This window comes from Hyla sarda, chromosome 8 (genome assembly GCF_029499605.1).
Source record: "Hyla sarda isolate aHylSar1 chromosome 8, aHylSar1.hap1, whole genome shotgun sequence".
Lineage (NCBI taxonomy): Eukaryota > Metazoa > Chordata > Amphibia > Anura > Hylidae > Hyla > Hyla sarda.
This window is the reverse complement of record NC_079196.1, coordinates 49,075,277-49,091,921: the sequence shown is the minus strand read 5'-3', so window position 1 is coordinate 49,091,921 and position 16,645 is coordinate 49,075,277. Positions and strand designations below refer to the sequence as shown.

General features: G+C 43.3%; 1 protein-coding gene across 6 annotated transcripts in view; it reads right to left on the bottom strand.

Moving 5' to 3' along the window:
- The window catches only part of B3GALT1 (beta-1,3-galactosyltransferase 1), a 443,777-nt gene that overhangs the window by 26,815 nt on the left and 400,317 nt on the right, over positions 1 to 16,645 (bottom strand). The window contains exon 1 of one of the 6 annotated variants that reach the window (XM_056536929.1): positions 10,011 to 10,029. The exons of the other annotated variants lie outside the window; for them this stretch is intronic. The gene's annotated coding sequence lies outside the window, so the exon portion shown is untranslated. Of the gene's footprint in view, positions 1 to 10,010; positions 10,030 to 16,645 lie in introns of those variants that run through there. 6 annotated transcript variants of the gene reach the window in all.

The window sequence follows — 16,645 nt, the reverse complement described above, 5'->3', positions numbered from 1 at the left end:
ATTATTTAAGCCCCCTGTGCCCCCTTATACTTTAATATAATGCCCCCTGTGCCCTCTTATACCTTATTGTAATGCCCCCTTATACATTAATAATAACCACCCTGTGGCCTCCGAATGCTCATAGTTTCCCATTGCATCTAAAAGTAACAAAAAATGAAACCATCAATACTTACCTAGTCCACATTCCCACAATGTATGGAGCTCTTCTCTTTAGCTCTGCAGCCTACAAGCTGCAGGGTCAGGGTCCGGTCAGAGCAGTGACTTCAGTTCTAAAGTTTTAAAGGACTTAAGAGGAATGTGGGACCTCAGCATCGTCCAGTGTGGCCGCATCACTTCCCTTTCACAGCCAGCAATGTCCTCATTTTCTGAGCTGTGGCACAACTCTCAACCGCCTCTCTGTTATAGCGGAGAAGCAAGGAACGATACTTATCTAACCTAACCTTAACTTTGCCATAAGAGAGAGGCAGGGAGGACATGTGCCAACAGTCCAGCCAATTTAAACACTGCTTACTGTGAAGGGAAAGTGATGTGGTCACACTGCACGTGCTGTAGGTCAACATTCCTCTAAGTCCCTGAAAACGTTAAACCACCGGTCTGCCGGGGATGATGTTGCAGTGGCTCATAGGCTGCAGAACTGAAGTACCTGCGGCCTATGATAGTGATTGATGGAGCAGGGAACTGACAGCTCCAGCGGTTCCACCATTCTGCTCCCGGAGGAAGCTGATGCAGTGGCAGGGGTGACAACACTGCAGAGGATGATTGTTTCGGTGATGTCATCCCATTTGGGGGTATCACCTGATGTAAAAGGCCCAGGAGGGTAACGTAGGGGCCACATGGGATGGGCTCCTCTCCCCTGCCCCCACCCCCTCTTTTCCATAAGTGTTACCTAAAGCACATAAAGGTTTTACAGTTTAACCGGTCAGTATAGTAAGGGTTAATGAATATTTACCCATTTACGTTGGTGCTGAGCTTCTCTTGCAGGGCTGTTGCTGGGCAGATGTTAGCTGGCTGCGGATTGGCTGCGAGTCTAGAAGCGGGAATCTTGGAAGGTATATATGACCAGGCATCGCTGTTGCTCGGGTCAGTCCGGCGAACCTGCAAAGAAAGAAGATTCGAGCTCTGTTCCTGCCGTGGCCAAGTCATGTCCCAGCCCGAGGATCCAGCCCCTGCCGGCGCTGTCAGCTCCGCTGTAAAAGAGCTCTATTTGCGGTTGCTGGAGCGTGCGGCGGGGGCCGGGGGAGAAGAATGGCTTACCCGATGTCTTGAAGATGCGCCCGGACCTTCGGTGGAAGAAGATCCCCGTCCTACCCGGGACGCCTCCGCATCCGAGACCCAAGACCGGAGGATTCGTCGACCGGAAATGGAGGAAGAGGAGGAGACACGTCACTTCGCCGCGCCGCAGACGTCATCAGGGCCGGAAGTTCCGTTACCCAGAAGATCCTCCAGAAACTCAAGTCGTTCCAAAAGAAGAAGACCGTCGCCAGCGGAAGCCAGCGCCAGTCGGGCAGCGCCGAAGAGAGCTCCCGCCCCACCCGCCCAAGCATCAGGAGCAGCGTCACCCGATAGGAGGGACAGGTCCGCTTCGGCCACAGTTCCTGGGGCGTCGGGCGGTGAGTATAATACTGTTATACCCCATATTGAACCCCAGAGGGTTGCCGGGGGGGAGGGCTCCACTCCTGGGCAGGATATTTTCGCGGGGTTGGCTGCGATTTTTAACATGTTCGCCGCTATGCCCCAGAGAGAGGATGGTCCGCTGTCTCAGGCTGTTCCGGCCTGGGTCAGACAATCTACGGTCTGCGGTGCTGTCCGGGAGGCGGCGGTGCCGCCTGGAGTACAGGACAATCGGTTGTCCGCGGCTCGCGCTCCCCGCCCGGACAGCGCCGCCGACAAGGAACAACCATCAGGTGTTAACAGTATTAATGCAGTTTCCTCTAATGTGGTTCCTGGGATTTGTATGAAAGAAGCTCTCACATGTGAGGTTTCACCTCTTGGCTTTCACCTCCTGCCAGCGGTGAAAGAAAAGATATGGCGGGGGGAGTACATAGATATGTTCTCCCTCCTGCCATCTGCAAAAGAGCAAGTTTTTCATTCCACTGATAAGAAAAATGAGGAGGATAGAAAGCGCCCGTTACCTTTTAAAACATTTCATAACTGGGTCCAAGCATTCTGCATCTTTGCTGCAGTGATGGGGGAAAAGCACTCTCATCAGTGTACCGCCTTGTTTCAACATCTGGATATAGTTCTGGAGGCTTATAGAAATTTTGGCGGGTCTGCTTGGATTTCCTATGACGAAATGTTTAGACAGAAGTTGTCAGTACACCCTCAGGTAAAATGGGGACAAAAAGATGTGGGCTTATGGCTCAATCTAATGCTTCCCCAGAGGAATCGCAGCTTGCCTGCCACGGTGCAAGGTAATTTTCGTAAAGGAGTGTGTTACGCATTCAATGAAGGACAGTGCAAGTGGCAGGCCAGCTGCAGATATAAGCATGAATGCTCGCATTGCACCGGTAATCACCCGGTCAGCAAGTGTTTCAAGAAAATTAATTCATCCACCCAACACATGCCGTCCAGCAGGGAGACGCTTTCCCGTAGCATCGACTTCGGTGAAGCTAATAAACATGCTTCCTTATCTAAACAAGTACCCAAACACTCAGATGGCTAACTTACTTATTGAGGGTTTTTCCAAGGGGTTCTTTGTCCCGGGGTTTTCTGGTCAGGGTTGTGTATGGGTGGAGAACCTAAAATCCGTTGCACAATTTTCAGAGGTAGTGAGAGAGAAAATATACAAAGAAGTCGCTGAGGGCAGAGTGGAGGGTCCTTTTGATTCCCCCCCCTTCAGAGACTTCAGGTTATCTCCACTAGGCTTGGTCCCCAAAAAAGAGCCAGGGTCTTTTAGATTGATTCACCATTTATCATACCCAGACAAGGGTTCATTGAATGATGAGGTTAATGGTAAGGACTTTACAGTAGAATACGCATCTTTTGATTCTGCTTTGGCCAAGTTGAGGGAAGCGGGCAATGGAGCTTGGTTGGCTAAGGCAGATATCAAATCTGCTTTTAGACTGTTACCAGTGAGGGAGTCTGGTTACAACTCATTGGGCTTTCAGTTTGAAAATCAGTTTTATTTTGATAAGTCTCTGCCCATGGGGTTTTCTCTTTCTTGCTTTTATTTTGAAGCGTTTGCTTCATTTCTAGAATGGGTAGTTAGGGAAGAATGCTCAGTAGGTCACATGGTACACTACTTGGATGATTTTTTATTTTTGGGTTCCCAGTTTAGTTCTGATGTATTTAGATTGTTTGACACATTTATTGATATGTGTGGCAAGTTTGGCATCCCTTTAGCTCACGAGAAAACAGTTTTACCAGTTAAGGAATTGGTTTTCCTAGGTATTAAGATAAATAGTCTACTAATGAATTTTAGTTTACCACAGGATAAGGTTCAGGCAATGTTATTAAGTATTAGTAAGTTGATGGTTAGGAAAAAAGTTATGCTGAGAGAGCTCCAAAAAGTTTTAGGTATGTTTGTGTTTGCATCCAGAGTAATTCCGATGGGTAGGGTTTTCTCCAAGAGACTGTATATAGCGACGAGAGGTATCAAATCCCCTAAACATTACATTAGGCTGGATAGATCTCTGAAGGATGATTTGTCCCTATGGGCTGAGTTTCTGGCTGATTTTAACGGGTCATCGGTGTGGCAGGAGGATTTTAAGGACCTAGAGCAGCTAGGGGTTTATACGGATGCAGCTGGAGCCTTTGGGTTTGGGGCTTATTTCCAGGGACATTGGTGTGCTGAGCCCTGGCCAGCTCAATGGGTGGCGGCAGGGTTAAATACTAATATTGTCTTGTTGGAACTGTTCCCAGTGGTAGTGGCATTAGTGATTTGGGGTACGATATTTAGAAATAGACGTATCATCATAAATACGGATAATAAAGGTGTAGCATTTGCAATCAATTGTCTTTCATCAAGGTCAGACCCGGTCATTAAGGTTCTCAGGCATTTAGTATTACTGTGTCTTAAATTAAATGTGTGGGTTAAAGCTACTTATATAAGGGGCGAATCAAACATTATAGCTGATGCTCTGTCACGGGGTCAGTTTTGCAGGTTCCACCAGATTTGCCCAGATGCGGATATGGAGGGAGTACCTTGTCCACCACACCTTTGGAACCTGGTATGGGACTGATCCAGCATTTTGCACTAAAATCTATTTCTGCAAAAACCCATGCTGATTATAGTAAGTCATGGGACAAATGGTGTTCTTTCTGTGTTGCCAAGGGTTTATCCGTATCTCAGTCTGATGTTAATGGGTCATTGTTATTCCTATCCGGGTTGTTATCAAAGAAGTTTTCTTATAGTCATCTATGTGGCATTTTAGCAGGCATAGCTTTCTTTCAGAAATGGCTGGGGATCCGCCCTATCAATTCCTTCTATCAGGTTAAACAGGTACTGAAAGGGTACCGTTTGGCGTTTAATAGCAAGGATCAGCGGAGGCCTATTAATTTCGCCTTGCTGGAGCAGTTGGTCAATGCTTGTAGTTCAGTCTGCATGGATGAGTATGAAACATTATTGTTTCAGACCGCTTTTGTTTTGGCTTTCTTTGGTGCATTGAGATTAAATGAAATTACAGCTAAGAACAAATGGTCAGCATCACCGCTGGATCTTTCAGACATTAGTGTTACTGCAGTCAGTCTGATTATACACATTAAGAGGTCCAAAACGGATATAGTAGGTCGGGGTAAACAGTTACAAATCACACGTTTGCCCAATAATCGCATGTGTCCAGTAGGTATGACGGAAAGGTTTTTATTGGCCCGCCCCCAAGGGTATACACCTTTTCTGATACATAGAGACGGCTCTGCCATGACCTGTTTTCAGTTCAGGTTTATTTTAAAAAAATGCTTAATATGCTTAGGGCTCCACAGGTTTAAGATATGCGCGCATTCATTTAGGATTGGCGCTGCAACCGAGGCGTCCATGGCCGGCCTTTCGGTTGACAATATTAAGTCCATCGGTAGGTGGAAATCTGATAGGTACAAGATTTACATCCGGCCGGAGCTGTTAATTAACTAATCTTTTCATTGCAGAGGAGCCTGTCAGAATAATATGGATAATGGGGCACTCCTTCATTTATTGGGCGGAAAAACGTGCAGCAGTTAGACCCTACAGCCTGAATCTGGGTTTCCCTAGTGATAAGGTTTGTGTATTCTGGGATGGTGTTAGAGGTTTAAGATGGGATGACTTATTTGACTGCTGCACCAATAAAGCTGGCTTTTGGCCGCCCCCCGATGTAATTATAATTCATGCCGGTGGCAATGATATTGGCAAATGTAACACCTCCTTGTTGTTCCAAAAACTTAAACAGGTTAGCTTTGCAATCCACGATCTGTTCCCAGCTGCAGTGTTAGTATTTTCAGAAATAATTCCCCGGCTATCCTGGTCTACCAGGAGGGCAAAGTTTTTAGACCGCATACGGAAACGCCTGAACAGAGGTATGGAAAAGTTTTTAAAGACTGTAGGCGGTTTTTCCTACAGGCACAGGGAACTGGAAGGGTTCGTAGTGGGCCTTTTTAGGGATGATGGAGTTCATCTCTCTGAGATCGGGGTGGACATTTTTAATGTCGGTTTGCAGAACATGATAGACTTGGCCACGGCTGTGGGTGATGCACGCCTGTGATCAGGCTTGCCTGTGGGGGTCACCCAGAATGTTCTGGGTGGACAGCTGGTGGTTATTTAAAATTGGTGAGTTCATTACAGTCTATGGAGTTTATTAGTTTATATACATTTATGGTTTAATGGAATTTTATTTAATCAATTATTTAATAAATTATTTATTTATTTAATATTTATTCCACTCAATAAACGGCCGTGGCCTTTATTCCCAAATGGTTGTTGTCGTTATTTAGGGAAGGTGTTCGGTTGGGTGGGGGCGGTGTGAGGGGTCCCTATCCCATGTAAAAGGCCCAGGAGGGTAACGTAGGGGCCACATGGGATGGGCTCCTCTCCCCTGCCCCCACCCCCTCTTTTCCATAAGTGTTACCTAAAGCACATAAAGGTTTTACAGTTTAACCGGTCAGTATAGTAAGGGTTAATGAATATTTACCCATTTACGTTGGTGCTGAGCTTCTCTTGCAGGGCTGTTGCTGGGCAGATGTTAGCTGGCTGCGGATTGGCTGCGAGTCTAGAAGCGGGAATCTTGGAAGGTATATATGACCAGGCATCGCTGTTGCTCGGGTCAGTCCGGCGAACCTGCAAAGAAAGAAGATTCGAGCTCCCCCACCCCCCCTCCCCTTGTCACGGCCGTTGTTGATGGATGCCACCGGTTCAGGTGGGCAGCTGTGTTGGTTGGTTATTGAAAGGGGGTCACCCAGAATGTTCTGGGTGGACAGCTGGTGGTTATTTAAAATTGGTGAGTTCATTACAGTCTATGGAGTTTATTAGTTTATATACATTTATGGTTTAATGGAATTTTATTTAATCAATTATTTAATAAATTATTTATTTATTTAATATTTATTCCACTCAATAAACGGCCGTGGCCTTTATTCCCAAATGGTTGTTGTCGTTATTTAGGGAAGGTGTTCGGTTGGGTGGGGGCGGTGTGAGGGGTCCCTATCCCATGTGGTCCACGTGACCTGCACCCTCCCTAGCTACAGCACTGACTCATATGACTCTCACATGCACTTGAGACATTTTACTTCCTGCATAGACATGAAACATTTATGTAGTTAACCTTTGGATCAGTAAACATATTGCTTGTCTACAAGCATCCCTCATCTTGACAAAGTATTGTAATGCAATGTTAGTCATGGTTGGATACTAAGACTGTAATGATGTGAATCTCTCATACACACTTGGTGGCCAATAATGGATGAATGTTCATTTAACACTGTTTGGTTCATTAGGTGTTTGTTTTCTTGTCTGTATTTCTTTTCTGTGTTGTTGTTATACAATATGATGATGTTCCACATGCAGTAAATGACCCAAAATAAATGTGCAAATGCAAAAATACATAAAGAAATACATTTGAAAAACAGAAAAATAAATTTATGCAAAAAAGTACACACTTTGCCAAATGAAATCTGCAGACCCCACAACACTTAAAGTGACCATCATGTTTTTTATTTATTTATTTGGTTATAATTAGTTCTCAATTTATTTCCTGAGTCATCTCTCAATGTTTTCAGATACAAAACTCCATCCCAAGAGGGTGCTAAGGTGTAGGGATCGACCGATTATCGGTTTGGCCAATATTATCGGCCGATATTCACGATTTTGGGCGTTATCGGCAATTACCTTGCTGATAATCCGATAAAGCCCTGGCCCCCGCATCGCCCCCCCACCGCACCGTGCTGCCCACCGCACCGCCCCGAGACGGCTGCCGCCGCTGCCCCGTTGCCTCCCCCATGCCCGGTTTTATAATTACCTGTTCCCGGGACCTAGGGTCCGGGCTACTTTTGTCTCCGGCGACGTCCTGAGCTATTGCTGTGCGCTGCAGTACGCAATGATGTGTGACGTCCTCAATGTGACGTCACCGTCAGTGCGCACAGTGACAGCTTGGGACGCCGCCGGAGCCAGAAGTAGCACGGACCCCGGGCCCCAGGAACAGGTAATTATAAAACCGGGGATGGGGGAGGCAATGGGGCAGCGGTGGTGGTTGGACTAAGGACCGGCAGGGGAAAGAAGCGGGCAGTGGCGGTCTCTGGCCAGAGGATAGGCAGGGGGGCAGCGGCGGTGGTTGGACTAGGGAGGACTCCATGACAGGCAGGGGGAGAGAAGCGGACGGCGGCGGTCTCTGGCCCCACAAAACCACTGCAGTTCATTGATTTAAAGCACCCGCTTTAAATCAATGATGGGGGGGGGGGGCAGGGTATATCGGTGTAAGTTATCGGCCTGAAAGTCCACAGATTATCGGTATCGGCCCTAAAAAATCAATATCGGTCGATCCCTAAGGTGCTTACTAGTTTTTATGTTTGAATGTATTTGATATATGTGTTTCAATAAAAGGTGATTATTTTTGTCCTATGTAGGCTTAAATTCTCATATTTTAGGTATATGTTACGTAGGTGTAAGACTCCTTACACCTACGTGATTCTGGCAACCTGTGAGTTTTTAAAAAGTATTTTTATGGTGAGTGTGCCAGGCATCACCACAGCTGTATGTGATATTCCTTGAGTCATATGCGGTAAATAGTAGCAATAATAAGACAGATAGATAAATATAAGTGATGTTACATTGGACTGTATGGAATAGAAACATGTTTGTTGGCAAAGAAGACCACCTGGTCTGTCTAGTCTGCCCTTATATTATTCTCTTGTTGTAATTATCTTAGTAACACACACACATATATATATATATATATATATATATATATATATATATATATATATATATATATATATCTTATTCCAGGCATGCTCATGTTCACTTATTATGATAAGCAATGTGTCACAAATAATATAGGTCCAAACTGCTAAATTGCTTTAGCTCTGATACCTCTGTCAATTAAAAAAAATATACATTTTCTTTCTACACACAGAACAGGAAAGGTTAAAGAAGGCAAGTGTCATCTCAATCTAAAGGACAAGCCTTCCTAAGAGCCTGATCCTCATCGATCTTTGAGCTCGGAGCTTGTACCGGTCTGGATTTTTGATGTTGTGCATTCCTAATCCCCGCAGGTAATGCTATCAATAGTTCCCATCCTGCACTGGGCTGCAGCTGGGCTGACTGATGTGAAGTGGCAGAATGCTGCACTAATAATGTGTCATTTCATCCAATTGTGCATGTTTACAGCGTAACCAATTTGCTTTGATTGCATGTACAGAACGAACATGGAAGACATAAATAAAATATACACAGCGCCATTTCCTGGCCCAATCCTCGGAGCTGTTCTCATTATTCTGTGGCAGTACATGCAGATCTCTGCACATTTATAGGCAGTAAATTATTGGTCTGGCCAGCAGTACGGAACTAAATAACACAGCGAGGCTGTTGTGCAGCTTAATGATGAGGCCGGGCGCTCAGCTCCATCCCCTGCTGTCTACTTGTGTGCCGTGCTTTTCTGCAAAGTTTAGACATGAAAAACACAGCTCGTGTGTGTCAGGCTCAGGTTAATGTAGTTCTGCTTTAGAATTTTTTATGTTTAATAATTTAACTAACAATAAACAATGACAACATAGCAACATGATGCCCCCTGCTGGCACTGACATATAACATCCTGCCCTCACCATTCTGCAATTGAATGAATCAGAACTCCTTTTCATTTTTACACTGCATCTTATAAAGTCTATAAGAGCTATATGTTGAAGACTGGAGTCCCCAATGTATACCCCCGAAACCTTTGTGGTTGTCCCACCATTATCCGTAGGGAATATGTTCCTGAATGCAGGTGATCTGATCTTTGGGACCCCAAGTGATCTTGGGAATGGGACCTACGTCTCCCTTTAGAATGAAGCAGCGGCCACACATGTGTATCAGCACTTCATTCATTCTCTCTGGGAGCTATTGGAGATAACAGAGCATAGTGGCGGCCTATCTTCAGCAGTGCCCAGAAAGAATGAATATTATGACCACTGTAACTTTTTTTTATAATGGTTCCATCAGGGATAATTTTTCATGCTGTAATCTGTTTTTTTATTGTACCATTTTGGTGTATAATATATTGACCTGTTTTGAAGGTAAAACCTTCTTTATCAGTTTGGAGCTCCAGTCTGATGAAGGAGGTTGCAACTCCGAAATGCGTCATTGTTTTATTTAATTAAAAAATATATATATTAAGTTTGTATTAATCTAAGATGCCGATGTCCTGCAAAGTCTCCACTGCGGTTTGCAGCACCATCAATGGTGTTTTTCTATTATTGCTTGTATTATAAATTTATCTTGAGAATCTGAATTTCTAGTCATTCTAATTGAAGCTCTTACTTCTTAATGGAGGGAAATATATAATGCAAAAACATTGAAAAATTGCTATTTTACCAATAGTTAAGCTACAAAACCCTAGTTATACCAAACAGACCTCTCTTCTTCCTATGTCCCAGTTCATCCTCATGTATAATTAGAAGTCATGGATTCTTTATGTTGCATGCTGTGTTCTGGTGGGCAGCATATGGTCTATTAGCAAAGCTATAGGGGTTACAGATGTGGCAATCATAATTGAACTCCATCATCTTCACGATTCACCCAGCCATACCATACAAAAAAAAGAAGACGCATAGAAGGTAAGTGATATGATAATAAATTTATTTAAAGATACTGTCTAGTTTAGGGAAACCATTTTCTAGTACACTTCTAGAGAATTCTTGTTTAAAATAGAGGAGATCCTAATTCAAACATCCTAATGAACAATCGACAATATAGATAATCTCTCCCTCTCTCTCAAGGACCCATTACCTCCCTGTGTAACACATATAACTCTTAACTTAAATTAGTTTCACGCAGTACTTCATCTATCCTGCAGGGGCACTCCTTTTTGGTTCCCAGGCACCCAACTTTGAGCTATAAGTAAGGTATTTTTTTTGCACTTTACTCATTAAAATAAGTATTTGATCCCCTATCAATTAGCAAGGTTTCTGGCTCCCAGGTGTCTTTTTATACAGGTAACAAGTTGACATTGGAAGCACTCTCTTAAAGAGAGTGTTCCTAATCTCAGCTTGTTACCTGTATAAAAGACACCTGTCCACAGAAGTAATCAATCAGATTCCAAACTCTCCACCATAACCAAGACCAAAGAACTGTCCAAGAATGTCAGGGACAACAATGTAGACCTACACAAGGCTGTAATGGGCTACAAGACTGTCGCCAAGCAGCTTGGTGAGAAGTTTACAACAGTTGGTGCGATTATTCACAAATGGAAGAAAACACTAAACAACCGTCCATCTCCCTCTGCCGGAGGCTCCATGTACGATCTTACCTCATGGAGTTTTAATGATCAGTAGAACGGTGAGGAATCATCCCAGAACTATACATCAGGATCTTGTCAATGATCTTAAGGCAACTGGGACCAAAGTGACCAAGAAAATAATTGGTAACATATTCTGCCAAAAAGGACAGAAATCCTACAAGGCCCCCCTACTCAAGAAATCACATGTACAGGCCCGTCTGAAGTTTGCTAATGAACCTCTGAATCATTCCGCTCCTGTAAAGCGCTGTTGGAAGTTTTGATGGCTTTGATATAGAGCGCCTACTCTGTTTACATAGCATGCTGTTCATACACGTTGGATTAGAATGGACCAGCTATGTTAGTAAAATGTTGTGGTGTGCTACATTAATAAACTAGCACATTGAATGTTCGTCTGCTACATCGGTAGGACTCTGCCCTCCTGCTGGGCGATCCTAGTATACAAAATGCTGCAATGCAGTAATTGAGTAAAAAATAAATAAATAAAAAGAATTAAAAAAAGTTTCTCAAATTAGAGAAGAAACTTACAAGACACAAAATAAGAAAGTGGAAGATTTTAAAATCTGGATCAAATAAAGCATTCTTGCAGAAGGTCTATGTAATTTCTAAAATTCTTTTCGACAAAACCTACAGTAGCTTATATTAAGGTGACAGGTCCGTTTTAAGCACAATACAATTATATGTATCCGAGCCAAGAGCGACAATAATAAAAGATTTTCATCCATGAATTTTCGTCTCTATTCTGCCAATCTATTTGCAATCCTGCTGGAACGTTCTATGACTTTTGATGCTTTAATGAATAGAAACTACTGACAGCCATTCCCACTTTCAAGTTAGACAAAAGCCAATGTCTTCGCCGAATTGTTTATTAAGGTAAAACTTTTATATAAAATAGAATAAAGCAGGAGATGTTTAAGTGGCAAATATAAAGGTTGTGTGGACAATTTTAATGATGCTAAAAAAAAAAGATATTTAGCTCTGTTCTCTACAAGGGTATATCCCCCATGGCAGGTAAGTTGCAGAGATTTTATAATTGAAAATCAGTTCAATTCATTCAAACAGAGTTGAATCAGACATTTTGGCAACTAAAATCTCCACTTGTAAATCCCCCTTAAAATAAAACATTAGATAATGCAAAAAAAAATAAAAATAGAACTTTTTAGTAATATGAGAGAGAGGGGGACCAGCCTTGGTTGTGTCATGCCTTTTGGCTGGTAAGAACCTGTGCATTGTTAGCAAACAAGTGGTAAAGGTCAAGGCATGGGCATGAAGACACAGGTCAACAGGATGAAGAAGCATTTGTGTCTAATAAGATATATTATGGTGGGTTCACACTGGGTTTTGATGATAAGGCCCTGATCTAATTCATTTGAACGAGCCTACCGAAGTCAGATAGTGACTCCGGTCGTCTCATTTTTGCCCCGTATATGGTTTTCTGACCGGACCTAGTAGTGTGAACCCACCCTTACAAAGTTTCTTATATTTGCTTGTAAAATTGACCTATGCAAAGTTTGTTTAAATAATAGTCTAAACAGGGGTACATATGATTTTGGCTTAAAGGGGGTGTTGTTCCGAACCCTGAGTGCCGGCTGCGGGGTTCGTGACACCACTCCCCCTCAATGCAAGTCTATGGAAGGGGGCGTGGCAACTGCCACGCCCCCTCCCATAGACTTGCATTGGGGGGGCATGGTCGTGACCTCACGACCCCCTCAGCCCACACCCAGCGTTTGGAACAAAATGTTAACAACGCAGGGGCAGTGGAGTACCCTTTTAACATGTTTAGTGAGAAAAGAACTAGAAGTTAAAAAAAACTATGGGCATTTCTTTTATAGGATTTATTGCCGTAAAGTATTATGCTCCTTGTTACTCTCCTTAAGAACATACAAAGAAACTTGTAAACTTAGACTTTACTTTGTGGATCAGAGGAATCAAAATAAATGTTTGCCCCAGATGAAAGAAAGGCAAGCCTTATCCCTGGGCATAGCCACAGTCACATTAAATTCAGGATTAGGCTGCATACACATCACGGTTGCAGCCTTCGGCTGCCGGATCTGGCTGGGGGATATGGAAACCGGGCGCTCCCATACCCCAGCCGGACCGGCACTGAAACCCATTCACTTTACTGAGCTGACTAGAGCCAAACAGTGACTCCGTTCGGCTCATTTTTGCCCTGTATCCAGTTTTGTGACCAGACCTAAAACCGTAGTATACTGCAAAATGTTCTGGTTCTGACCGATTTAGCTCTGTCTAAACATGTACTTCACCAAAGCCCAAAAATGTGTATATAACACCGTTTAAGAGCCCTTCAAACCTGTATAACACTGTTAGGTCACCTAATAATATATCTATGTACTTCTGAGCTGTTTTTAAGGCTAAAGTTAACAACAATTTTCAACAACATGTATGGCTATTGGTAAATAGATGGTGCCCAATGGTAACTAACAAGTTGTAACAAACATACTGTATTGGTGGATTTTTTTATGCTTTTTAAAATGAATGTCCAAAATTATCCCTTTTTGGAGGCAGATGCCTGCCAGTGTTTGTATGCACACAACGTAGCACGAGAAGCATTGGCTTTTTACAATTAGTCCAAAAATTATCCCTTTTTGGGAGTACCATCAGGTTTTGTGCTTTAAAAGGGAAGAAGCAATGGCTTTCTACAAGCTGTAAAAATTATTCCCATTTTGAGGGGTAACAACAGGATTGGCGTGCAAGAAATATGGTTTCCCAGCACCAAATGCTGTCCTGTGGGCTGCAGATCTCCTTGGGCATGCCTGCTGCTTCTGTGTTAGGCCCACTGTTCTATTGTTTACTGTGTTTATGCACTTTGCTATATTGACTGTATTATGTTATTATCTGTGTACTGTACCCTTAAGAAGACAGATGCAGAGTAATCAGATGACCCTGTTATCCAATGGGAACCCCCAAATTGCCCTGTAAATAGAGTAAGGGGGAAGGAGTTGCCCCAGTTGAGTGAGTGAGTCTAGTCACTGCTGTGTGCAGAGCACCATGTGAACTGCAGTGTGGAAAGGAGGTGAAAGAAGTGTGAGGTGATTCCAAGGGAAGTCTGAAGAAAATCTCCAATCAAATCAGCCCCGCCATTCTGCAAGTCATACCCTGGCGCTGTTAGAAATTGGACCTTAGCAGAACCCTAGTCAGCATGGGACATCTCTTGATCTCCAAGTCTCAAGTCTCCAGTTCATCTAATTCAAGGGGGTGAAAAGCACCATAAGTCCCAGCAAGGTAACAGGGCTTCCAATGGTTACACTGCATCCCTTCTACTCTGCTCCGTACTGCTAGTTTTGTACCATCTACTCCTGCCTTAGTAAAAGACATGTTGTGACCCAGTACAGAATAACGTGTTCTTCTGTACTCCTTCCCATTCTGTGTGGCAGATGTTTCTTTAATGTCCGTCTTGGGCCCACATTCCTCAGGACTTTATATTCTAAACTATTATGCAATGGTTAAGTTATTAATATTTTCTATGTACTTGTCACTTTAAACCTTAAACCTGTTGTTAAGGAGCTTGTTGTTAGGGGAGTATGCAGAGGTGAACCATGTGACTTATCTGTCCAATGGGAATGCTCTAAATCTGATCCATATATAGTGTAACCAGAGTTCAGAGTTTAGTCTTATGCTGAGGTACAGTTGAGAGAAGTGTATAGTCTGTCTGTGAGGTGATTCTGAAGGAGGCCTGAGGCCTGGCCTAGAAACCACGCATCTGCTACCAGTTAACCCCTGCGCCTGGATGAAAGTCAAAGTCTGGCGGTAAGCACTACAGTCTGGGGAATTTAAGTCAAGTCCAGCAAGTCAGTTAAGTAGTCCAAGTAACTACAGTCTAGCATGGGTTGCATGCAAGTCAGACACAGCACAATCAACTATAAGTGCCATCAAGCCGATAAGCTTCCCAAAGTTTACCTTGAATCTCCTTCATGCTAATCTTAGCTGTAATGGATTGTACGATCTTTCCAACCTCAGTAAGGCAAGCCAGTTATCCATAACCTTGCTTTGGAGTAATTATTTGCCCTGTGCCTGGCACAGGAGAAGCAGGTCTACCTTGAGTGGTGTATAGGTCAATCGCCCTGGCATCAAGAAATGGTTAATTACACACATTACCCTCACACGACACCTATCTGTAACCTTGCGTCAGTGTGTTCATTGCCCCGAGCCTGGTCCAGAAGAAGCTGTCTCCCCCTCGGACCGTGTATAGGCTATCAAGACCTGACAAGTATAACTTGCACCCCCATGTCAACACAAAACCCTCTATGTGGCCTTTTCACAATTAGTGTAAAACAAAAAAATATATTTTGCACCAATAGAACAGATGCAGAACACTCTTTACTGCTGCTGCTTTACTACTAATATTATACACGTGTGGACCTACTCCTGTTGTGTTAGTCACTGCTCAGTGTCCCTCACAGAGATCTTCACCTAACACCTGCTATCTCAAAAATGGCTGCTAAAGCTGTTATAGTGGATCTAACATCACTCCTATACTGCCCCCTGAATGGCTGGAAGAGCTGTCTGAATTACATTATGGGACTTACTGAGGTCATGTGACCATTCCTTCTTCTTTCTCCCTAGTGACTTATATTATTTAGCAGGCTCTGCCAAATCAATCCACCTGAAGTTCGAGTTTTAGATGAACCAAAGATTTAGCAAAGTTCCGACTAAAAATTCAGGTTCTACAGGTTCAATTTACTTGTCTCTAGTCATGATAGATAAAGGTGTTTGGCAACATTGCACTTTAATGGTTTTGCAAAGTGCATTTCTTATGTTATTATCCCCGGTTTCCACCACAAGTCTAAACTGCATGTAAAGAAAATCTGTTGGCGTAATGTGACACTTGATTTATATATTGCTACCTATTCCTTTGTGTACAGCTCTGCTTGTTCAGAAACATGCTATAAATATTATGAACCTGCCTATGTACAAGTCTGCAATAAAATGAGTAATACCCTCACATCTGCTTTAATATTCATTCTCGTGGGTTGACATTTAAAGCCAGCATCTCAGTCTTACACATATAATACGGCATTAAAGATGCCTGCTTACAGCCCAATTTTACCTAATGCTAATCATTTCGGAGTGTTCATGTTGATGCTGACCTTTAACTACCGATCCTAGTTTGCATATCATTATGCCAACCTCCCATAGTAGTATATTATCAGCTTGTATCTCCTATAATACAGTCGGCTTCTGGTGTGCTTCACCTTAGTAAGTAGGTTATGTACATGATCTGTCCTGGTATTACAATGCACCCACTAGGTTGAAGGGGTGTAATTGTTTCTGAAACAGTTCCACAAGCTTGCATGGATGTGTCTTGTATCATACCATTTTGTTGAATGGGGATGAACTGCAATACCAGGCATGGACAAAAGTGGTGCTGTTTCTGGAAAAGCAGAGCTATCATATAAATGATTGGTCTCAAAACTGTGGCCCTCCAGATGTTGCAAAACTACAACTCCCAGCATGCCCTGTCTGCTTTCTCATTGCCTCCTCAGGTCAATACCATTAATGTAAAGAGGAGAGCTCATATTACTGCTCATTAGATTATAAGGCAGCAGGAAGACTTTCTCAGTCACAGTAGTTTAAGTCACTACTGGCTCACTGCTGTCTTATCTGAGAAAGGCTTTCTGCTACCTTAAAATCTAATACGAAGTAACATTCGCTCCCTTCTCTTCACATCAATGGTCTTGCCCTGCGAAAACAGGGAGGAGGGGGAGCAGGAATTGGAGCTTTGCATTAATAAC